The following is a 21,418-nucleotide window of genomic DNA, read 5'->3' as shown; positions in this document are numbered from 1 at the left end:
AGTCATGTTAAAAATCTTTGTTAATGGTCGTGTGAGGTTCAGGAACCCATCCTGACATATTCTTAGTCCTTTATCCAACCCTTCCTGGAATCTCGTCCCACTTTGCCAATAAATGCTAGTGTTTTAGCATCTAAGTCAGACATCATCATCACCTTATCTGCCAAGTTTGTCCTCAGACATTGTAATCTCAAATGTAACCTTACATCTTTAGGAATTTGTTTCCTTAACCATGTTTCAACATTCTCAGAAACATGTGCTGCCAGGGACCACTCAGGTGAAAGTGGATGCTTCAATAACTTGGGGTCAAACATAAAGTCCCCTAATGGGTCTGTTAAAGCCTCAGCTTCGCAGCTCCTTGTCCTCTCTAATGGCTCAGATCTCTATATATTGCCTCTGTTCTCATCATCCGAATCAAACTCAGAAGAACAGCTCAATTCTACTTTTGCACTACTGGAAGGATCATCACAGAGAACAACTGTAAGTTCACCAACTTTTTAGCGATTCCCCTTCATTTTTTCTGGACCCTTCGGGTGGCCACCATGTGTGTCCTCGACACAGCCATGTTTTGTGCACTCACAAAACCCAATTTCTACCTCTGTAGATTTCTTTTTCTTTGCCTGTGTCAGGTTTATTTCAAAATGTTTTCTTTTCCTACTAACATTTCCAACATTTTTACCTTCTGAACCTACACCAGCTGACCAAAATCTCTCCTCCTCAGAGGACAAACTCCTGGCCTGAAACACAGCCTTCATTTTTTCCTCCATTTTGTCATTTAAATCAGAAGAAAACATTTGCAGGATATTCATTATTTTTTCCTCTATTAAAAACTATTTTTCCTTCTGTGCACTAGATTCAGCCATTTTCAAATTCCACCCCAAAATAATATTTAAAAAATACTATTTTAGAAAAAATCTACTTCAACACAAACGTACCAGATAAACCACAAAAAACTCTCTACCTAGTCCTAAAAATGTTCTTTGTCACTGTAATATGTGACCAACAATTCCCCTAAGCTGTTCGTTATAACGAACAATTAACTATCTGAAGCCAATACACACTCACAATCTGTCAACAGAGTCTTCCCAATGTTCTAAAATGGCCACCCATGTACCACGTGATACATGATGCAGATGGGCCCTAATATGTCTAGCCCTTTCTCTGTTTCTGCTGGGCTTCCGACACTACTCCTTCCTCATAATTGACCCCGAGGTTGCTCGTGAATGATGAGCACCTAAGGGGTCCATATCCTTGCCATGCATGCTTGCACAGAGCTAATAGCACTAGGCTTCAACACATGCACTGGAGGCTGTAAGTTCCAATAGCAGCGTCACAGCCTCAAACTCACAAACAGTTAGAATCATGAGCACATGGTTCCTCACTCTCAGCGACTTGAACCATGCACTCTGGGCTTGCCACTTCAGCCCAATGAAAATATTACTATTTAAAGCATTTTAGCCACACATTGAACATTTTTACAATCTGTTACAAAATTCCTTCTTAAAGACTTAAATAACGTTTTCCAATTTCCAGTCATACACTCAGCACACCGACTTAACCACCAAAAATATCACAACATATTTACTCCCACTATCAATTATTTTGTTAATAAACCGAAGCAACACTGTTAAGTCAGATATAGGATGTTTAAAAAACTCATTACCATACACTAGCTTACAAGGAGAACCTGTTCTTATCTGCATGGAGCAGCAACAAAAAAGAAGGAAGATGGTTGGGGGTTCTAGCCTTTTATTATTTTGAAACTTTTGTTAGAATTTTAAGTTCTTTAAAGGGGCCAATAAGTGGTGGCAATAAAGGAGATTGAAATAATGTTAGCCTCCCAGTCTTGCCATAAAATCAACAACTGTATAATTGTATCCCACTTCGATTAATTTTATCAAGATGTTTCCTCTGTGATCATCCTGAAACTCAGGGAAGGATCTGGTTCTTCTGACAGACAATGTGCTGCTTTGTGTTCATATACCTCATTTAGAACCAGCAAGAGGCTAGGGAGCCTAGTCACAAAAGAATTTTCAAGTATGTTTGAAATACCACCCCTGTAGTATTCTTTTACACAATCTTACAAACCTTTGTGAATTGGCCCCAAAACATCTGAAATGGGAATAGTCAGGGAATAATCTGAATTAAATAGTACAAATAAAAGGGACCAATGAACTTTTATTAACAGGGAGTTGGGCATTTCAGGCTCATTTGCAAAGCCATGTAATAGTACATAAAAGAATACACCAGTAGTACTATTTCACATTCATAAATGCTTTTGCGAATTGGCACCTATGTAGGTTTTGTGGTGACAAGCAGCTGAAGCATCATCTCTCATGTGTAATTTTGTCATCCAAAGACAATCACAGAACATGTAATGTCTGTTTTTAAAAAGGAATTAAAATTACTCATATAGAATTATCAACATTCATTGATCTCATGGGGCACAACGTTCTCTTTTAGTTCATCATTCATTTCATATTGTAAGCCACACATGGATTTGTAACTGTTTAGACTGCATTGACTAGCATGTACATTCAACAACAAAAATAAAAAGCATTGTTTCTTTCTGAGCTGTGGGTTGAACCAGCACAGTGGGACAGGGCCAGGTTAATCTATGTGTTTGTATTGTGAACTGATTGTCAATTTGACCCACACTATCATAGGCACTGAATTATCAACACATGGTTTAAGTGGCCAGAGTAAGCTCCTACAAAATCCCTGGAGATACAATGCTGCAAGAATTCTCCTCAGGTAAATGTAATTACAAGCTCCATGGATCTCCAACAGGCTCATCAGAATTATCATGCAGTTCTTTTCCAGAAATAAGCTTCTGTTTATCAGCAGCTCTGAAGTGACATTTACACTTGCAGCTTTTTTATGTTACCATATCTCTGTGAAACACTTCACAAATTAGTAGAGCAATACTATGGGCAGGTTTCCAAGTATAAGGTCAAGTTAACCTTTCTGGATTGCGCACTCTGTACCTATCAGATGTGTTTTAACTCTAACGTTGTTCCATATTGTATTTACAAGTGTCTTAAAACATCACTTCACTGTTGTATGATAGGAAATGCTATATGAAGCAGGTAACATCATCACAAAGCTACATAATAAAAGGCATGCACATGAAAGAATTAAAACTCAGGATATTTTAGTTGTTCTCTATATTTTGAGATCTAGCATGAATGACTGCACAGGTGAACTGACATGATCCATGGAGTATGGCCCCTCTCAGTTTAGTAAGAGTTCCAACAATATGCAGCAGCCCAATGGGAGACATTCTCTCTCCTTTAATGCATCACATATGTGGAACTGTTTAAACCAAGACCTATGAACAAGTAACATTCTGTTGGAAAACATGATTATGTAAGGATGATTTTTTGGAAAAGTTAGACGTATACTCCCATACCTTTAGGCTTAGAATTGTAATACATTTACACCATTTGGGGGATTCCAGAAGCATTCTTTGGAAGATATGACAGTCACCATTTCTCTGGGGCAGTACAGTTCTAAAATTGTGGTGGGACTTTCAACTTTCTTGCATGTGCAGGCACAATATTGATGTGTAAATGTACATGAAATACATTTAATGCATGCATACATGCATTTAAATTCATGTTAAATATTTTTCGTTATTTATGTACTTTTTGTTAATGTACATTTCTTTTTTTTACATTTGATAATATATTTTCATCCCAAGCAATTTTAGAGATGTTTCTCCCCATTTCCATTTCGACAACAGTAAATTCTGACTATGTCCTTTGTGGGAATGGGCCATGAATACGTTTGTAAATACCCTGAAACACTTATATTTGTGTTATCAGGTCCTGTACAATAGATCTCCTTGCACCATGTAAGAAAATCGATATTAGCTGTGGAGGATGTGAGTCTTTTCCAAGTAATAAGTCCCAAAATCCTGTAATGTCCAGCACACAAGGTCATTAAAGAAATATGGGCTCAACCCCTGGTATCTATGTCACAGAACAGATAGGCTTAACCTAAGGGAAAAAGATGTATACTATTTAGCAGTTGAATCCCACAACCAATTTCTAAAGAATAGAGAAAACTCCAATATGATAAGTTGAATAAAATTCAAAAAGGGTAATTGAGACATGAATTTTTAAAGTTTTAGGGTGAAATAGTGTTAAGAAGGTGGGGGACATTGCACCAACGTAAGATTGGCTTCACAAGACTGTAAATTGCTAGTATTCTTTAAAATTGACATGTAATTTGCGTGCACTGCTACCAGTTGCACGTCCATTGACATCTTTTCTTGCTAAAATAAATGGATTGGTTGACATGCTTGCGTATCGTGTTGCTTCTTAATTGGTGTCAATTCTACATGCAATGTTTGGTACATTAAGAAAAACCTTACTTCCACTTTCTCTAATTTCTTTTTCATCCTTCCCTTGTCTATTTTCCTCCTTAATTTTCCCTCTGAATAAAGACACGCAACTGAGATTCTAGTCTGTACCACTAACCGGAAGCACAGCATTTTTAAACACTTCCACAGCTTTCATGGGATCTGACCAGCACACTGATCTCTTGCCTACAGCTATATCATTCTTGAGAATAAACACATTCATCTTGATGCAAATGCCTCTTCTCTTATCCATACCAAATGTAATTTTATGTTTATGTTCCACTACTTACCCCCCTTATTTTTTTTAAATCCTCTTCAATATACAGCTCCCAGACAACAAATACCCCTAAGAGTTTCATCCCCACTATTTACTTCCCCACAGCAATCTAAAGCTCACTCACATACAATTTATATGATTACATCAGTATACCATTTCAAATATTAGCATATGTAACACAAGCACCAAGAAAGAGTAAAGTGCTAATCAGAAGTCATTCTTTTCCATGAACTAGGCGCAATTTCATGGAATATAGTATGGTTGCTCCAACCTGGTAGACTCCTCCTGCAGTTCAGGCCTGATGGGACCGCGGACTTGCGGAGCATTGTTTTTTTTTTATTATGCTAGGGAAGGGCTGTGTTGTTATTTGCACAGAAGGGGACATGTGGTCCCCTCCCAGAGACAGTACATGGCTCTTGGGACCCCAACCCCTGAGGCCTATATGATATTGCTGATATTGGAAGTCTTGGGGTTGCAGGGAAGGCCCCTGCCAGCTTCCCTGCTTGCACACATCCTGGTGCAGCGTGAGCTGGCTGCTTTTGTTTGCTCTCACCACCTGGTAGCAGCTATTTTTTCTGCTCCAGCTGGGAGGTATGAAACCTGTGTTCCCTGTCCATGAGAGTGCAGGCAGGGAGGTAAAAGTCTCCCTGCCTATTCTCTTGATGGCAGGGAATAGAAATGTCCAGGGGGATAGAGTCCACAGGACACTACTGCCATCAAGCCCTGGGAGATGGGGTAATCATGGCCCCTGGATGTCTTGGGTAGGGGGGCCCTTACTGGCTTCGGGGAATGGGTTGATGGGCCCTTCTGCGCTTCAGGGAGGGTCCCCATATTGCCCTTCCCACAAACAAATATTAGGCCCTGGGGGATGGGGCCCCATGGCCCTTCTGTGCCTTGGGAAAGTGTTCCTCATGCCTCCAAAAAAAGCCTTGGCCCCAGAAGATGGGGGTCCCCAGAGTCATCCCTAACCTCAGGACATGGGCCTTCTTCTCCCCCCTACAAAATAATAATTCGGCACTGGGGGATGGGGTCCCTGGGGCCCTTCCATGTCTTGGGAAAGGGTGCCCTATGCCCCTTCCCCCAAAAAATTATTCGAGGGATGGGGTCCCCTGGACCCTTCCAAGACTCGAGGAGGAGGGCCTCATGCCCCCGCCTCCCCCAAAATAATGAAATGTGACCAGAAGAGTGGAGTCCCTATGGCTTTCAATGGCTAAAAGATGGCGGCCACCCGCCCCTCCCCAAAATAAAAATACATTGGCTTCAGGGAACAGAGGCCAGATATATCAAAGGGTTTTACCCATTCTGTGTCTATGGGAAAATGTTTTAGTATATATGGCCCAGGGCTCGCAGGGCCTTAAATAGGATGGGGGACACACCCCACTCCTCAAATAAAAAAATCAGGTCCCAGGAGATGGGGTCCCTGAGGTCTGGAGAAGGCTCAGGTGCGGCGGGGGCATGCCCACATTAAAAATAAATAAATAGAGCAGTGAATGTGAAATGTGCGGAATAGCCACTCATTCCACATTCACTGCTCCAGCTAAGAAGATCCCCATAATGCCATGCAAGGGCTTTTTATAAAACAAAATGCTTGTTGTGCCCTAGAGGGGGCAGGGACATCGCAAAGCATTTTTTAATATTTTGGGATGATACAGGGAGCTCAGAAGCTCCCCTTACAACATTTAAAAGAATTTCAGTAAGCCTCTCAGGTTTTTGAATTCATGATGCCAAGAGAGCTTATAATTATTTTGAAAGCACTCTGAGCTGGAGCTTTATGCTTCTTTGGCGTGCGAGAACCCCTTGTGGTTAGTTTTTTTTACCACATTTTGTGACCTGAAAAAAAGGCTCATGGTAATATTTTTTTTAATTCTTTACTGAAAACATTTTGCAGCAATCACTATTATTAAACATTGCAATGTGTGAATTATATAATATACATTTGATTATAGTCATTGCTGGTTTTATGACAAAGCCAATAGGCTTGCTTTACATATGTTGATGCGCTGACCCCTTGATAAAGCCAATAGGCCAACTTTTTTATATTTTGGTGTTTTGACTCTTTGACAAAGCCAGTAGGTGTGCTTTATTTAAAACGATGATCTTTATGATGTTACATAACATAGTTAGTCATGCGCGGTAGCAGCAGGGGTTGGACTGAGGGCCAAGCCCTGCACTCAACTACATGCCTTGAAAAACCGGAGGCCGTGAGCCACAGGGAGGTTGCATGTCTAAGGGGGTTGGTGGCAGTAATTCACTGAACAAAAGAAATGGTAAAGTGACATTATAGTTAGGTGAAAATGTCAGTTAAAACATACAGGCCCTCATTCTGACCTTGGCGGTCTTTTCGCAAGACCGCAGAGTTACCGCCGCGGTGAAGACCGCCGACCGCGGCGGTATGCCGCTGTGCGCATTCTGACCGCTGGGAGCGTTCCGCCGGAAAACCGCCAGCAGCCACACTGGCGGTCGGCGGGAAAGTGGAGACTGGTCAACCTCCACCGCCACGCCAGCAAAACACCGCCCACAGAATTACGACCCACATTTCTGTGTGGCGGTCTTCTGTTGGCGGTCTTCTGTTGGCGGTCACCTCCCCATGGCTCCTGTCACCTCCCGGAGGACCAACGCACAAGGTAAGTTGATCGTCCGTGAGGGGAGGGGGTGGGGGGGTGTTGTGTGATGTGTGCGTGCATGGGGGTGTGCGTGTGAGTGTGTAGAGGGGGTGTGTGAGTGCGTGCATGCGGGCGGGGAGTGCTGCTGTGCCTATGGGCAATGTGTTTAGTTCGGCGGGTGCGCATGTCGGCATGTATGTGTGCGGGTATGTGTCCCCGTTGTGTATGTGTGTGTGTAGGGGGTGTGTATATGTGCATGTTGGGGGTGTGTGCATGTCGGGGTGCGTGTATGTGCATGTCGGGGTGCGGGTGGGGAGGGGGTTCGTACCACCTCTGGGGGGTGGCAGGGGGGTGGAGGGTGTGGGGGGAGGACTCGGGGGGCAGTGGGGGGTGGGGGAGACCCCTATCAGTGCCAGGGAAGGAATTCCCTGGCCCCGATAGTGCCTACCGCCATGGTTCGCATGGCGGTTCCCGGACGCCAGAAACCGCGGCGGTAAGCAGGGTCATGATACCGTTGGCGGTCTTGGGTCGACCGCCGGACCGGAGTGCGCAGACTCCAGCCCGTCGGTCATGACCGCCGTGGCTGTCGGAGTGGGGAAGTGGCGGTCGGTCGCGGCGGTGACCGCCGCGGTCAGAATGCCATTTTTAATACCGCCGGTCTGTTCGCGGTCCGACCGCCGCCTCTCCGCCGACCGCCAAGGTCAGAATGAGGGCCACAGTTTTAAACTAATAAAACCACTGAAATTCACCAGTTATAGTTATCTCAAGTGACTATGACTCGTGCCCTACAGTAACTATAATTCACTTTTGTGCCATGCATTGCTAATTACCTCATATATTATGTCACTTGTCACATATTCTATGACATCTTTGATAAACATAACTGCAACATCTTTACTGACATCATTGACAACTCTGTGTATGGCAAAGGCACAAGTTATTGTAACTTTAGCTGTCACTGGTGAATTTCCGTGGTTTAGTTAGTTTAAAATGCTACATTTAAATTGACAATTTCACCTAACTACAATGTCTCTTTAAGCTTTGTTTTTTTCAGTGAATATATACATTTAATTTATTATAATAGTGAAAATAGCATGTTTTTCCTAAAAGATGTATAGGCTGATAATGAATGAGAGATTTGACAAGTAAAAAAGAAGAAAGAAAAAAGAAGAAAAAGGTAAAAGAGATCAGAAAGAAATGGTTTTAAATCTACTAGTTAAAGACATTCAAAATAAACCAACATGAATGCTCTATGGAATACAAGAACAAATCAGTGTATTATATAGCATACTCCTCATCATGTTTCAAATCATTATCAATCTGCAAATATCAATATCTCAATTTCAATAAACCCAGAAATTGAAGAATTAGAAAGGAAATCAGTCTATGGTAACCAGATGTAATCATACTAACTGAACAGAATATGCTTTACTCTGTGTAGCCTATGACTGTGACAAACTACTTTGAACCATGCTTGAAAGAAAATACCCTCAACATTTTTCCAATAGGAGGTAATCACCGGTAAAGAAATGGCTACCAATATAATTCCCCCTTCTTATGGTAATATGGTCATGCCTCAAGTATACCATCTGAACTACTCATACTACAAGAAGGTATAGAAGTGTGAGAAATGTTTCATGTTACATATATTTAAACAAAATATTGTAGAATGTGAACAATGGAAAACATGTGCGTAATTTAATTTTGTATAAAGCAGATCGGGTAAAGAATAATCTGTTATAAAGCAAAAAAGAAAGATGTTTAGTACTTGCTGAATGAAAAATGGAACTAAGCCAAGTCAACAGTTTGTTCCACAAAATTGTAGACCATAGGTGTTTTAAGTCCATCCCCCCCTGAAATTCAACATTAGAGCTGGCTCTTTTAAGACTGGGGGTCTTAAGTTATTTATTTCAATAATTATTAATTGGGAGGAAGCTCTCCCTCCCAGTTCCTGTTTTATCGTAATATTATACATTTATGTTTTTCAGCATCCAGCACAAAATGAATATTTAAACACTGTTGCATAGGAACAATAAGTTTATCATATGGGCCTTTAAAATGATCCAGAAGATCATATCTTTATTTTAATTCTTTGAATGGAAATAATTGTTTTCGTGAAACAATTGAGAAACTTGAAAAAACTCTAAACTCTATCTCTTTCAATAAATAACCCTATTATCAATATTGATATTATTATACCATGTAAACATAGCTATAAACTGCTGTCTCTGAAACCATATCAACAACAAATTGTTGAATAAAGAAGCAAGAATGACTAATGATGAGGGATACCACAAGTATAGGTTTCTGTGTCAGATGAACAATTTCCCTAAGAGAGAAAGGATATATGCACAATGTTCCAGGTCTTATCAAATTGTGCATAGATTTCTTATAAACCATGGTCTGAAACGGAAAGCAGAGTAATATCAAATCTTTGCAATAACACCTCATAAGTTTTTCTTTTACAAAACATAAGATAACACATTATCAATTTTCCAAGGAAACCTTAGAAATTCCAAGTGGCAGCATAGATAAAGCTACCAAAGCAATGGTGGATGGTGACACTAAACTGACTTCCAGAACCGGGGTCTTGCAGAGTAGATATGGTTCTTATCGCTGACTTTCTACTACACACTGGATTCTAGAGTGCATAACCTGAAACTGATAGTAGAAAAGAAACATATTCTTTCTTGGAAAGATTCTAAGGGCCTGATTTAGATTTTAGCGGACGGGTTACTCTGTCACAACCGTGACGGATATCCCTGCCGCTGAAATATAAATCCCATTGGATATAACGGGATTTATAATTCGGCAGATGGGTTATCTGTCACTTTTGTGATGGAGTAACCAGTCTGCCGAAATCTAAATCTGGCCCTAAATCTAAAATAAATGTTATGGGGAATGGGACAGCCCTGCCTTTTCACTTGTTAAAGTAAAGCATTTGAACACTGAGGCCCTCATTACAAGTGTAGCGGTCTTGCGGTGGCAGTCCAACCACTGTCAAAGTGGTGGCCCGACCTCCACTCCACCTCCGAAAGAGCCACGGTCGGACCACCGGCACCGCCACTTTTAGGCCAGCGGATGGCCTGGCGGTGGCTGAGGTCTTAATCCGCCAAGGCAGCACTGCTAGTAGCGCTGCCCTGGGGATTACGGCCCCGTGTCTGCCAGCTTTTGCTTGGCTGTTCCACCGCCATGCAAAGGCTGGCGGAGATAGGGGCCCCATAGTGGCCCCTGGACTTAGCCTGGGCAGTGCATGGGCCCCCATGGACAGCTCTGTCACGCTTTTCACTGCATGAATTAGGCAGTGAAAAGCGAGACGGGTGCTGTCGCACCAGACGCACATCATCATTGCAGCTGGCTCGATTATAAGCCAGCGTCAATGTTGTGGTGAGTTTCTCGCTGGGCCAGTGGGAAACTCATAATAGGGCCAGCATGCGGAAAACCAGAGTGGTGGTCTTCTGGCCCAAAGAGTTTGGCGGGCAGCCTCCGCCACCCGCCAAACTCATAATCAAGCCCTGAGAGCCATTAACAAAAATAAATGTTCTAGTTCATTGGTTCCCAACCTGTGATCCGTGCACCCCTGGGGGGTCCACAAAGCCTCCTCAGGGGGTCCGTGACTGCTTAGAAAATGAAATAACATTAACAGATTAGGTCCCCAGCTTTCAGTAATGACTCAGTAGGGGGTCCCCAGATTCCAATAATGATTCAGTAGGGGGCCCCGGGTTCCGGTAATGATTGCAGTGGGGGTCCACAGAGGTCAAAAGTTTGGGAACCACTGTTCTAGTTGAAATGTATAACAAAGCAATATGTTTTAAACTTTTTGGATAAAAAATCTTATCACTTCAGTCCCTTAATCATCAATTCCCATTCTAAATGAGAAAAAGCCTTTCCAGTATCCAAAGGTATTGCTTTCCTAACGATATGGAATGTCCTGTAATAAATGGAGATTGTTCTTGTCATAATAAATCAGGAAGAAAGCCTTCTTAACAAATTTCTGTAAATCTTTGAGTTAAAATTTATAGGTGCAACAGATCTGTAATTTGTGCAAAATAAGGGATCTCTATTTTTTTTCAAGATTATACAAAGAATTGCACCTGAGAAAGACATCTTGATCAGTAGAATAAAAAATATTTTAAAAGTTTAAGCTATTTAGGCACTAATATTTTAGAAAAATTTAAGAAAAATTCTATAAGAAAACCATCTGGACTTGGAGCATTGATCTGTTTGAGCCCTGAGTATTCAGTGCTATATCAATCTCTTTAAAGTCTGTAACAAATTCACCTTATTTCTGTGCATCCCTGTTCACTGATGCAACATAATATCTAGTTATGCATAAGGAGGTGAACTATAAAGTCTGTAAATTATTTTGTAAGTATGTATACATGTATATCTGCAAGTGGCCTGACCGAAAAGGCAGCAGGGCACTGTACATGGTCAGAGGCAAAGAAAAATAAAACATGAAATTGGAGAGACAGCTGACTTCTAAGTATGAAAGAGGACTATTACTGCATCATATTCTAGTGTTCTTTTAAGAAATATTTCTTCAACTGTTTTGTAAAAATCTTAATCATTTAGATTTGCTAGTATCTTTAAAAACAATTCCTCCCGACCAAATAAATAATACCTTTAAGATAATTAGCAAATAATTCACCAGATCAAATGTTCTCCTTAGTATTTCAGATTCATATGTATTAAAAAGCTACTGGCACTTTCAGTAGATATTAATTAAATTCCAATTTTGATTTCACAAGACAATCGAAGAAACATTGATAAACTGAAGTATAGTAGGCAGGTTCTAACATTTTAATATGATTAAGAATAGCAACTGAGTCCCCTTCTACTTTCTTTAAATGTGAGGTAGTTTACACATACCTTGCTGCAGCCTCAAAGTAATTCAAAATCATCCTTACTGATGAATCCCCTAACAAAACTAAGCTCATAGAAATTATTTTCCCTAACATACAGATTAAAAAGTATTTAGTTATTAATTAATGCTCTCTGGGAAAGCTCCTTCTTAAATATGACTCTTCAATTATGTCTGCAATTTATTAGACTTTAGAATGTTTGTCCAAAAAGTATCCATTAATTTGCAGCCACCCACTACTACAAACCTATCAATTAGGATAAAATACCAATTCAAAAGAAATGTTCCCCAAAAATGACCATCAGTATTATTTGAACCATAGATATTATGAACATGTGGCACCTCCCATTTTCAAATGGATCAATACCCACAGGACATCCAAAACTGTATGTTTGCTTTGTTATTTATCTGATGTAAAAATAAAGATCTACAACAAACAATATTAATCCCATTGTTGCTGTTAACAGTTAGTGAATCATAAAAATCTCCAGCCCAAAAGTCTTCATTTTGTTACTGTCCTTATTAGGTAAGTGGGCCTAATTTGAAATTTAAATTGATCTAAATCATTAATAACCATTTGCCTCTGCATTGTATTACACAAAGCCTTGACACTACATGTAATTATACATAATCCATACATAAATATAGATGTAACATGGCCCTGGTGAATTGCAGTCTGCAATGTAAAATAGGTAAGTAGAAAAAACGTAGAACACCACAGATAAAAATAAAAGTAAAGTCACATGATGCAAAATAATAATACAAAAGAAACAAAGAAGTTAGAGTTAAATAAACACTCCTGTTAATAAACTAGTTAGTGTAGGTAAAAGGCCACCAAAGCCACAACTGTAAAATGTTTCGATTCAATTTAAAAATTGGAACAATGACCAGCTAAAAGCAGAATGATAGGTCCACTTTCCACCATGCCTCTTAAGTTAAAGAAATGAATGCATCCTCACATTGGACAACTGAAAAAAATATATCTTAAACATAATACCTACTGAAAGAATATTAACAAAGAGTGTAATTATATATAACCTCAAGAATAAGGATGCTGCCAACATTTGAATACAATTTACTAAGTCCAATGAAATAAACATTAAATACCACACACATATATAATGTAATGGAAACAGTGTACCTGAATAATACAAATAAATGGAAAACTTAATGATAAACCCTAAGAGTATAAAATATGTAACCCTTAAAATATAACAGAGACACACAAACAGAGCAAAACATTTGCAGACTCTAACTAATACATGAAGATTAAACAAGCAAACCTGTAGTGGCATCACTTCTACAAACATCCACCTTCTCTCCCTTAGGACTCCCTTATGTCACTTTAAACAGATAAGTATATATCAAACCAAAACTAGCATTCATAGCTCTCGATGACATACAAAGATCAAGGAATTTGTTCCTTCAGGTTGCAGTCACATTTGAGCTATCCCGTGAAAAAAAGACCTTAGGCCCTGAACATAACACTTGCCTCCTTTGCTTTACTTCTAAAAAGACTGACATCAAGTCAGTTAACTGAAAGCTGACAACTAAATGGTCTTGTAATTTATCCACACAGATCTGTGTCAATATTGTTATAGAATCCATTTGACTTAATACTCTGTGTGTGAATGTCTCCAGGCTGAAGGTTCACCACTTTAAGATGCTTCAAGGGAGGCGTGGCCAAAATGGCTACCACAACCAACACACCAATTTTCTGTAGGAAAATTACCCTTTTTTGTGTGGTAACCCCCATTTTCTTTGCTAGATTGTATTGTTGTTTTTCAACGCTGCACACTGGGACGCTGCTGTCTAGTGCTCAGTGCATGTGCTCTGGTCCCTAAAACATGTCAAAACTGGATATACTCCTAATTGGCATATTTAACTTACCTATAAGTTCCTAGTATATTGTACAAGAGTACTCAGGACAGTAAGGTGAATGCCACGAGAGGACTATAGCATTTATTGTGCCACCACAAAAATGACAATTGAAGACATGACTATGACTGCAAATTCAACTTGTCAAAATAACCCCTTTTGACCGGAAATCCCTAAGTAAGCCATAAGTAAGCCTTAATGCCTAATAAGGCAGGAGTTTGTTATTTAAAATGAGGACATGTAAAAGTTATTGTGAAACATTTCCTTACAGTGACAATTCCACAAACACGTTTTCACTGTAGCAGGGTTAGTGGTTCCACTGGAAAACATTGGGAGTTAATATTAAACCTAAATAATGTTATCTCCACCTAGGAACCAGATACAAAGTTCATTCTTAGACTTTTGTAAATATTTATTACAAATCTATTACAAATCCAATGCATTGATAACTTCAGATTTGAAACAGATATTTTGCAAAAGGTACCTTTAGAAGGTCACTTTTAACCAGCCTAAGGCCTCTAGAAGCCCATTTGCTTGAGCTGAATAGCTCATTGATGAGTTGTGAATTAGTACCTAAAATTGAGACCAAGGCCTTGGGTTTGGGAGAGGTTGATCTACCTTTGAGTGGATGGCCCGGGACTGTGGTCAGCCCCTTGCATATCTTTAAAAACTGCCTACCCTCTGACTGGCAAATATAACCCACACCTGGCCCTGCATCCCTTTTGTCCTCCTACCCAGACAGGCTCCAATGACAGTAAAAGAGGTGCTGCCCCTAGAACCAGTTTAGAGGGACCACAGAGGAGTGGTTGCTCATTTCCCTGCCCACGGCTCTAGGGTGGGCACAGGAGCTTTGCACAGGGAAAGAAATGTTCGGCTGTGTTGGATTTAGGGAGAGATTAGTACTCTAGGATTGTTACAGTAGAGTACATGGAACTGCTGCAAATGTGGGTAGGGTTACTGCTGGCAACCTTTTCTATTTTGGTTAAGGAGAAGCCAGGAGTCACTCCCACCCACAAGCAAGTGCCAAGCATAAATGTGGCACCTTTGGGTATCTTCTTCAAAACACTACTGGACCTGTGGAGGACTGTGGAAGGCAGAAGGAGGACTGCACCTGCTGGTGAGACCTGTGAGGAGAACCTTAAGGGCTGGACCTGCTCCTACAAAGAAGTATACTCCAAGGGTCAATTGACAGACCTCTTGTTAAGTTACAAGCTACAAGAAGCCCAATCTCCTGAAGTAGCGCAGTTGATCAGTTTCAACTGGAATTGCCCTAGACCCTGCTGGTGGCTTCTGCTGGAATGAGTCCTAACCCACAAGTGGTCCCCCCCCCATGTCCAGGACACTTGGCTGGTCTTAGAGGTACTCCCCCATCCCCAAACTGCAGGAAGTGGGACTTAGAAACATTTTATCAACTTTCTGGAGCACCGACAGAGAAGCGTAATAAGCCCTGGCTGCCTTAGGTCCATCAAACTAGTCTTTCCAAATATGGTACTTTGTGTAAACGTATTAAACATGTTACTTCACACATAGGTTTGCATGAATGTTCTCTTGTTGTTGAGATTGCGACTTACACCCATGAAGTAGCAATGAAACTCCCTGTATTCAAATACTATATTGATTCTGATTTCCATACCTCATTTTAAGTATATTTGTAATTGTATCCTACTGTTTATTTTGGTCAGTGTATTGCGTTACCCTTTTCCTAGTAATGAAGGTCTTTTGAGCTAACTTCCTTGCATCATAGGGAAGGAAATGAGTATTTGGAACTGAAAGGTTTGAAGTTAAGGGTCAAGTTCAAACAGTCAATGAAAATTATATCATCTCCTTCGTAATTGTGGCAAACATATTGAAAGAAATATTTTCACCACTTCTGAACATATCATCAGTTTATCAGCCCAGTAAGTCACCATCATGGATCCGCTGAAGTTCTGCAGTTCAAGATTACTGAGAAAACCCTTGCAAACAGTTTCATGATAAGATAAGGTTTAAAGTTAACCTGGAGTATTATCAGTCTGGACCAAGTTCCACTGCAGTAAGTAGAGTTCAAACATTGAAGCTGTTGAGGTTGCAATTGAGACCACAAGTAACAGAGACCTCTGCTTTCTCTACCTGCTGTTTTACCTGTTAGCAGCCTTTAATAACATAAACCATCAAAGTCTCTTTGACACTGTAGCACTCCTAATAGTTTATTTGTATTGTCTCATATTTGTCTGAGTGGTATCTGAAGAATATGGCTCTGCTATCCCAGATGAGCATCTCCAGATACCAGCCCATTCCCATAACCCATGACATCCTCAAAAGCTTGGTCCTATGATGTAACATTTCAGCTAGTATGCAGAATCCCTTTGAGTCGTACTGCCCAACAAGGACATCTGCATTCACATCTGGACCTAACATCAATAGGCTAAAGAAATGAATTAATCCCATCAAATGTGGATGTCCAGCACCTACTTAAGTAGGTACAAAGCAAGGCACTGTTGGTTCTTATGACCAAATGACAACTTAAGGCTGGAGAATAATTTAATGAGATGAAGCTGGTCATCTTTGCGCCATAACTTATTAACAGTGCTAATTCACCATTGGCGGCCATATGTATGAAAACATGAGTTTGCGAATCGCAAATAGCGATTTTTAAGAAATCGCTATTTCCGAGTCGCAATTGGCCATGTAACAAAAAAGCGATTCGGAATTAGCGATTTCTTAAAAATCGCTATTTGTGGTTTGCGAGGCCCATTTACCGAATCGCAATTTGCATTCTCGCAAATTGCGATTTTTTTGTGATTTGGTAAAAAATCGCAAATTGCGAGAAAGTTCGAGAATGCACACCTGGAGGAGCCTGATGACATCACCAGCAGGAAATGAGTCATCCCAGGCAGTTTCAGGTGCCACACCCAAACCAGCATCCTGAGAGAGAGCAGCCCAGCCACACAGAGCAGCACTCAGCAGGAGTAGAAACACCTGAGCCAGGATGGAGACCCCAGGCCCAGCACATGAGAAGGCTGAAAGGAAGCGCAAGCTTAAATTAAGTGAACAGGAGCTTGAGGTCCTGACTGAGGCGGTGGTGAGGAGCCATGACCGCCTGTTCGGAAAAAGCTCACTCCAGGTTCCTGAGAGTGAAAAGAGAAGATTATGGCTGGACATCCAATCCAAAATCTGCGCCATCGAAGAAATAAAAAAAAGGTGGTACGACCTGCGCTCCCGTGCAAAGGAGAGGGTGGCAAGGAGACTTGCGGCGGCCAGGGTACAGGTGGCGGACCACCAACAGAAGCACCATCCACACCATTGGAGGACCTGGCAGAATCCACACTCCTCCCTGAAGCTGTGACTGGGGTCACAGACATCGACACCTCCGGCACACCGAGTACCACCCAAGGTAAGTGCAATGATGTTTAGGAACACTATATGTGTGTGCACAAAAGCCCCTTAGGAATTAGCATGTAATGTGAAGCAGTGTGTGAAGTAGTCCAGTCCACATCTTAGAAGCAGCACAGCAATGCATTATGGAAGTGGCAGTCCACAAACTAGTACAGACAGTAGCGCAACAATGTAATGAAGTATAGTGACACCCAATGTAACACAACACACACAACACCGTTTAGAGCAGTACCTGTACCTTTATTGCCATTTTTTTACAGATAATGTAACATTCAGAACTGACATGCTGCATATTGTTGTTGCAGGTGGGCCAGGCCCAGCAGCCACACCATCTCCATGTGTAGGGGAGACGGACACCCATCAGCCCTTGGACACAAACACCAGTGGGTCCCTCCACATGTCCACTGTCTGCCGCAGGCCCAGGGCACTGCCACTGCCGGAGTTCAGCGGTGACTCTGATGAGCACTTGGAAGGGCCAAGCACACCGTCAGCACCAGACATGCGCAGACAGATCCTGGAGGGCAGGGGTCCTCCAACACCAGCACCAGGCACGATTGCGACAGAGTCCCAGGCACAACATCGTGAGGCAGGTGAGGGTCCGTCCTTATTCAGGGGCCTTGAGGCTGCTATGTTGCAGCAGCAGCGTCTTCAAAATAATCGGATCCTCAGTTTAGACCTCAGTAAACCTGCGAGTACACAACCGCAACAAGATGGGCCCGCATCGCCAACTGGGCGCACTAAATGGCAATATTTTACAGCTGCGTGAGGGACAGGTGCAGGCTTCAGAGGACACCAGGGACCTAACAAGTGCTGTCCGTGACCTCTGCCAAGAGCTGCGCCATGAGAGGGTTAGCCGGCGCAGACAGGAGCACAGATTCTGGACAATGTTTGGCAGCTACTGCAGGTCCTCCAACAGGATGTCTAATTCCACTGCATTAATAGCCTGTCGCGCAGTGGCGGCACAAGTGGAGGCTGCGCATAGCAGCAGGGACATTGTCCAGGGACTAGTTCAAATCACAAATGTGATTGAACACATAATGGGACAAAGATCTGCCACTCCCAGTGAGGTAGCCTTGGGGGACACTGAGGACAGTTCAAGCCTCAGTAGTGTTGCCGTACCAGCAGCAGACACCAGACGGCGCAGTGCCAGGCACAGCACTGCCACTGAAGGTGACAATCGAGGTGCCAGTGACTTAACTGGGCACCCGAGTGGTCTGCGTGGGAGAAAAAAGTGACTCTTGCCACCATTACACTGCTGTTGCCACTATGAGGGAATAGTGCATGACTCTGTTCATTAGTTTATTTGCGTTTGTGACATCACCTGTTTCATTTATTTCTCAATCATACATTACCTTTCGTAAGGTAATACATTTATATCACTACAGGTACAGTTGTCAGTGGATTTGTGTCATTCATGCTCACATCTGAAATGTTGTGTGTGATGTCGGCACGCCTTTGCCTTCCCTCTGCTGCACTGGTCCTGCCTGCTGGCTGTAGAGGTGGTATGGGATCGTCATCCTCATCTGATTCAGTGTCACTGATTTCTATAGGTATGCCCCTGGTTGTAGCTATATTGTGCAAGATTGCACAAGTAGCCACTATTCTACATGTGGTCTCTGGACTGTACTGTAGTGCCCCTCCACTTTTGTGGGGGCAACAGAAGCAACTCTTCAGCAGTCCAAATGTGCACTCCACCACGTTGCGGGTTGCCCTGTGTGCTGCATTGTATCTCCGTTCTGCTGGTGTTGTGGGATTGAGGTAGGGCGTCATCATGTAGGTGCGCACTGCCTAGGCACTGTCTCCTGGAAGGGACAGAGGGTGTGATGAGTAACTGAGCCATCTGACATGGGTTCGCCATCTATGCACCAGTGTACAGAGTGACATTTCCTAGTAGATATCCTTCACCAAACTCCCCAGCTAGCAGTCTTGTGTGAATACCTCTGTGGTGAAAGATGTACGAATCATGTGTGCTCCCTGGGTACCTGGCCACGAGATCAGTTATGATGTAGGAAGCGTTGCATATCACCTGAATATTCATGGAATGTTGGTATTTACAGTTTTGGTACACATACTCAGTGGCTGATGCCATCTATGGCACCTAGGACATAGGGGAACTGTGCTATGTGGTAACACTCTATTTTTGTCTGCTGTATTTCCTGTGGGGTGTTGGGGAATCTGATGTACTGTTGGAGTTTGCTTAGCATGGCGTTGATAAATGCATTGAAAAATCTGGAGAGGGTACTCTGTGAAACCCCTCCATCTGCTGCTATGACCCCGTGATAGCTCCCTGAGGCAAGTAGGTGTAGGGAGCATAATACCTGCACATGGGTGGGTATGCTGTGAGTCCTTAGTGTTCTGTGTTGCAGTATGGGTTGTAGCTCAGCTATCAGATCAAGTATCATGGCTGAGTTCAACCTACATCTCTCATATATTTCCCCCTCTGTCAGGTCAAAAAGTGTAATGCGCACTCTGAAAATGTGCTCCTGTCTCCTCCTCCCTCTCCTCAAACCTGCCAAGATCCTCATCCTCCTCGCCATGACGTTGAGTGCAGCCATTGTGGAAAAGAGTCTGAGGCATTCTGGGCCTCTTTATATAGGTTGCATCTGGTTACAACCTGGTTTCACTTAGTGGTATTTTGCATGTGCAAAATGCCATTCTGCGAAAAATCGCAATTTGCGTTTTTTTGATGCATCTATTTGCGACTTGGATTTTGCGAATCGCATTTTGCGCCTCGCAATTTCCTACTGGAAATACTGAATCGCAAAATGCGACTCGCAAAACCAGGTCGCAACGCAAAAAATCACAATTTTTGCGATTTCTTATTTTTGGTCTGCGAATGCCTTTCATGCATCGCAGACCACGATTTTTGCGATTCACACCGTTTGTGAATGCAAAAACTTTAGATACATCTGGCCCTAGGTTTCCATATGGACATTCATGCCAGCTTCAGGACATCCAGCACAAGTTCATGACTGCCTTGGAACAATTGTTCCTTTGTCACAGAGTTAAGCTATTTCCCTTAGAAGACAACTTCTAGTGCTGGTACGGTTTCCTCATATAACATAAATCAGTTCATTTATTCTAGAATATGGCAGAAATCATTTTTTTTTTTCTACTGCCTGGTTCTGCTAGTCATTATTTGAGACCTTTTTGTATTTCTTGCAAGCAGTGCAACCTTCTTGTCTCTCTTTTCAACTGTGATTTATACTCAAACATTACTTTTTGCGCTCCTGTGTTTCATTATTGTGGGTTGTCTTCCTTTCATGTGACTTTCAAAATGTTGTGGTCATCTGAAGTTGCACTGTTACTTCAGAGTTCACAGGCCTTTATCCATTTCATATCTGCTAGAATATAGACTATAAACGACTAACTTAGCCTATGATATGTTAGAGTTAATGTGTTCTTATTAGGGCAGGTGCCATAAGCCAATACCATATTTACGTACTCCATTAAGCACAGCAGGTCCCTGTCTTTTTGGCTAAACACAAGGAATGTGTGATGCATGTAGTGTAGGGACCGAATATCCCTTTTTAGTTGGTACAGTTTATGTTAAACAGCCCATGTGCCTGTTTTAGGAATAATGTTGTTGCATATTCTGTTGTTTTCAGGATGTTACTTGAGCAGTTTTTTTTTTTTAAGCTTCTATGTTTCCTGAGGGGACAGCAGAAGCAATGTATACCGTTTGGCCATTCATTGTTTCTGCTGTCACACAACGTTGGTGGTTTTCATCTAGTTTCCACCGGGGCTGTTTTTAAATGTGGTTACGTCTAAACACGCATGTAGACCTATTGAGTCCTTTCCTTTTTAGGGTCGAGCCTGCAAGTGCATGTGCTTGCACATATATCTCACAAGCGAGACTCTGTTGCATGCAGTCAAGGGCTTGGAGCCCATCTACCACTTACCATTTCTGTGCTTGTGTGGTGCTCTTCTTTACAGCTTCGTAATTCGTCACTGCACGCCTATCATAATTTCTGTTCCTCTGTGCGGAGCAGGGACCAAGCACTGATTGATTTAACTTAATCATTGCCTGTCCGCTGCTCCCGATGTGACTGAGTTAC

Source organism: Pleurodeles waltl, chromosome 1_2, assembly GCF_031143425.1.
Source record: "Pleurodeles waltl isolate 20211129_DDA chromosome 1_2, aPleWal1.hap1.20221129, whole genome shotgun sequence".
Classification (NCBI taxonomy): Eukaryota; Metazoa; Chordata; class Amphibia; order Caudata; family Salamandridae; genus Pleurodeles; species Pleurodeles waltl.
The sequence above is the reverse complement of the archived record's forward strand: the minus strand, read 5'-3'. Positions refer to the sequence as shown.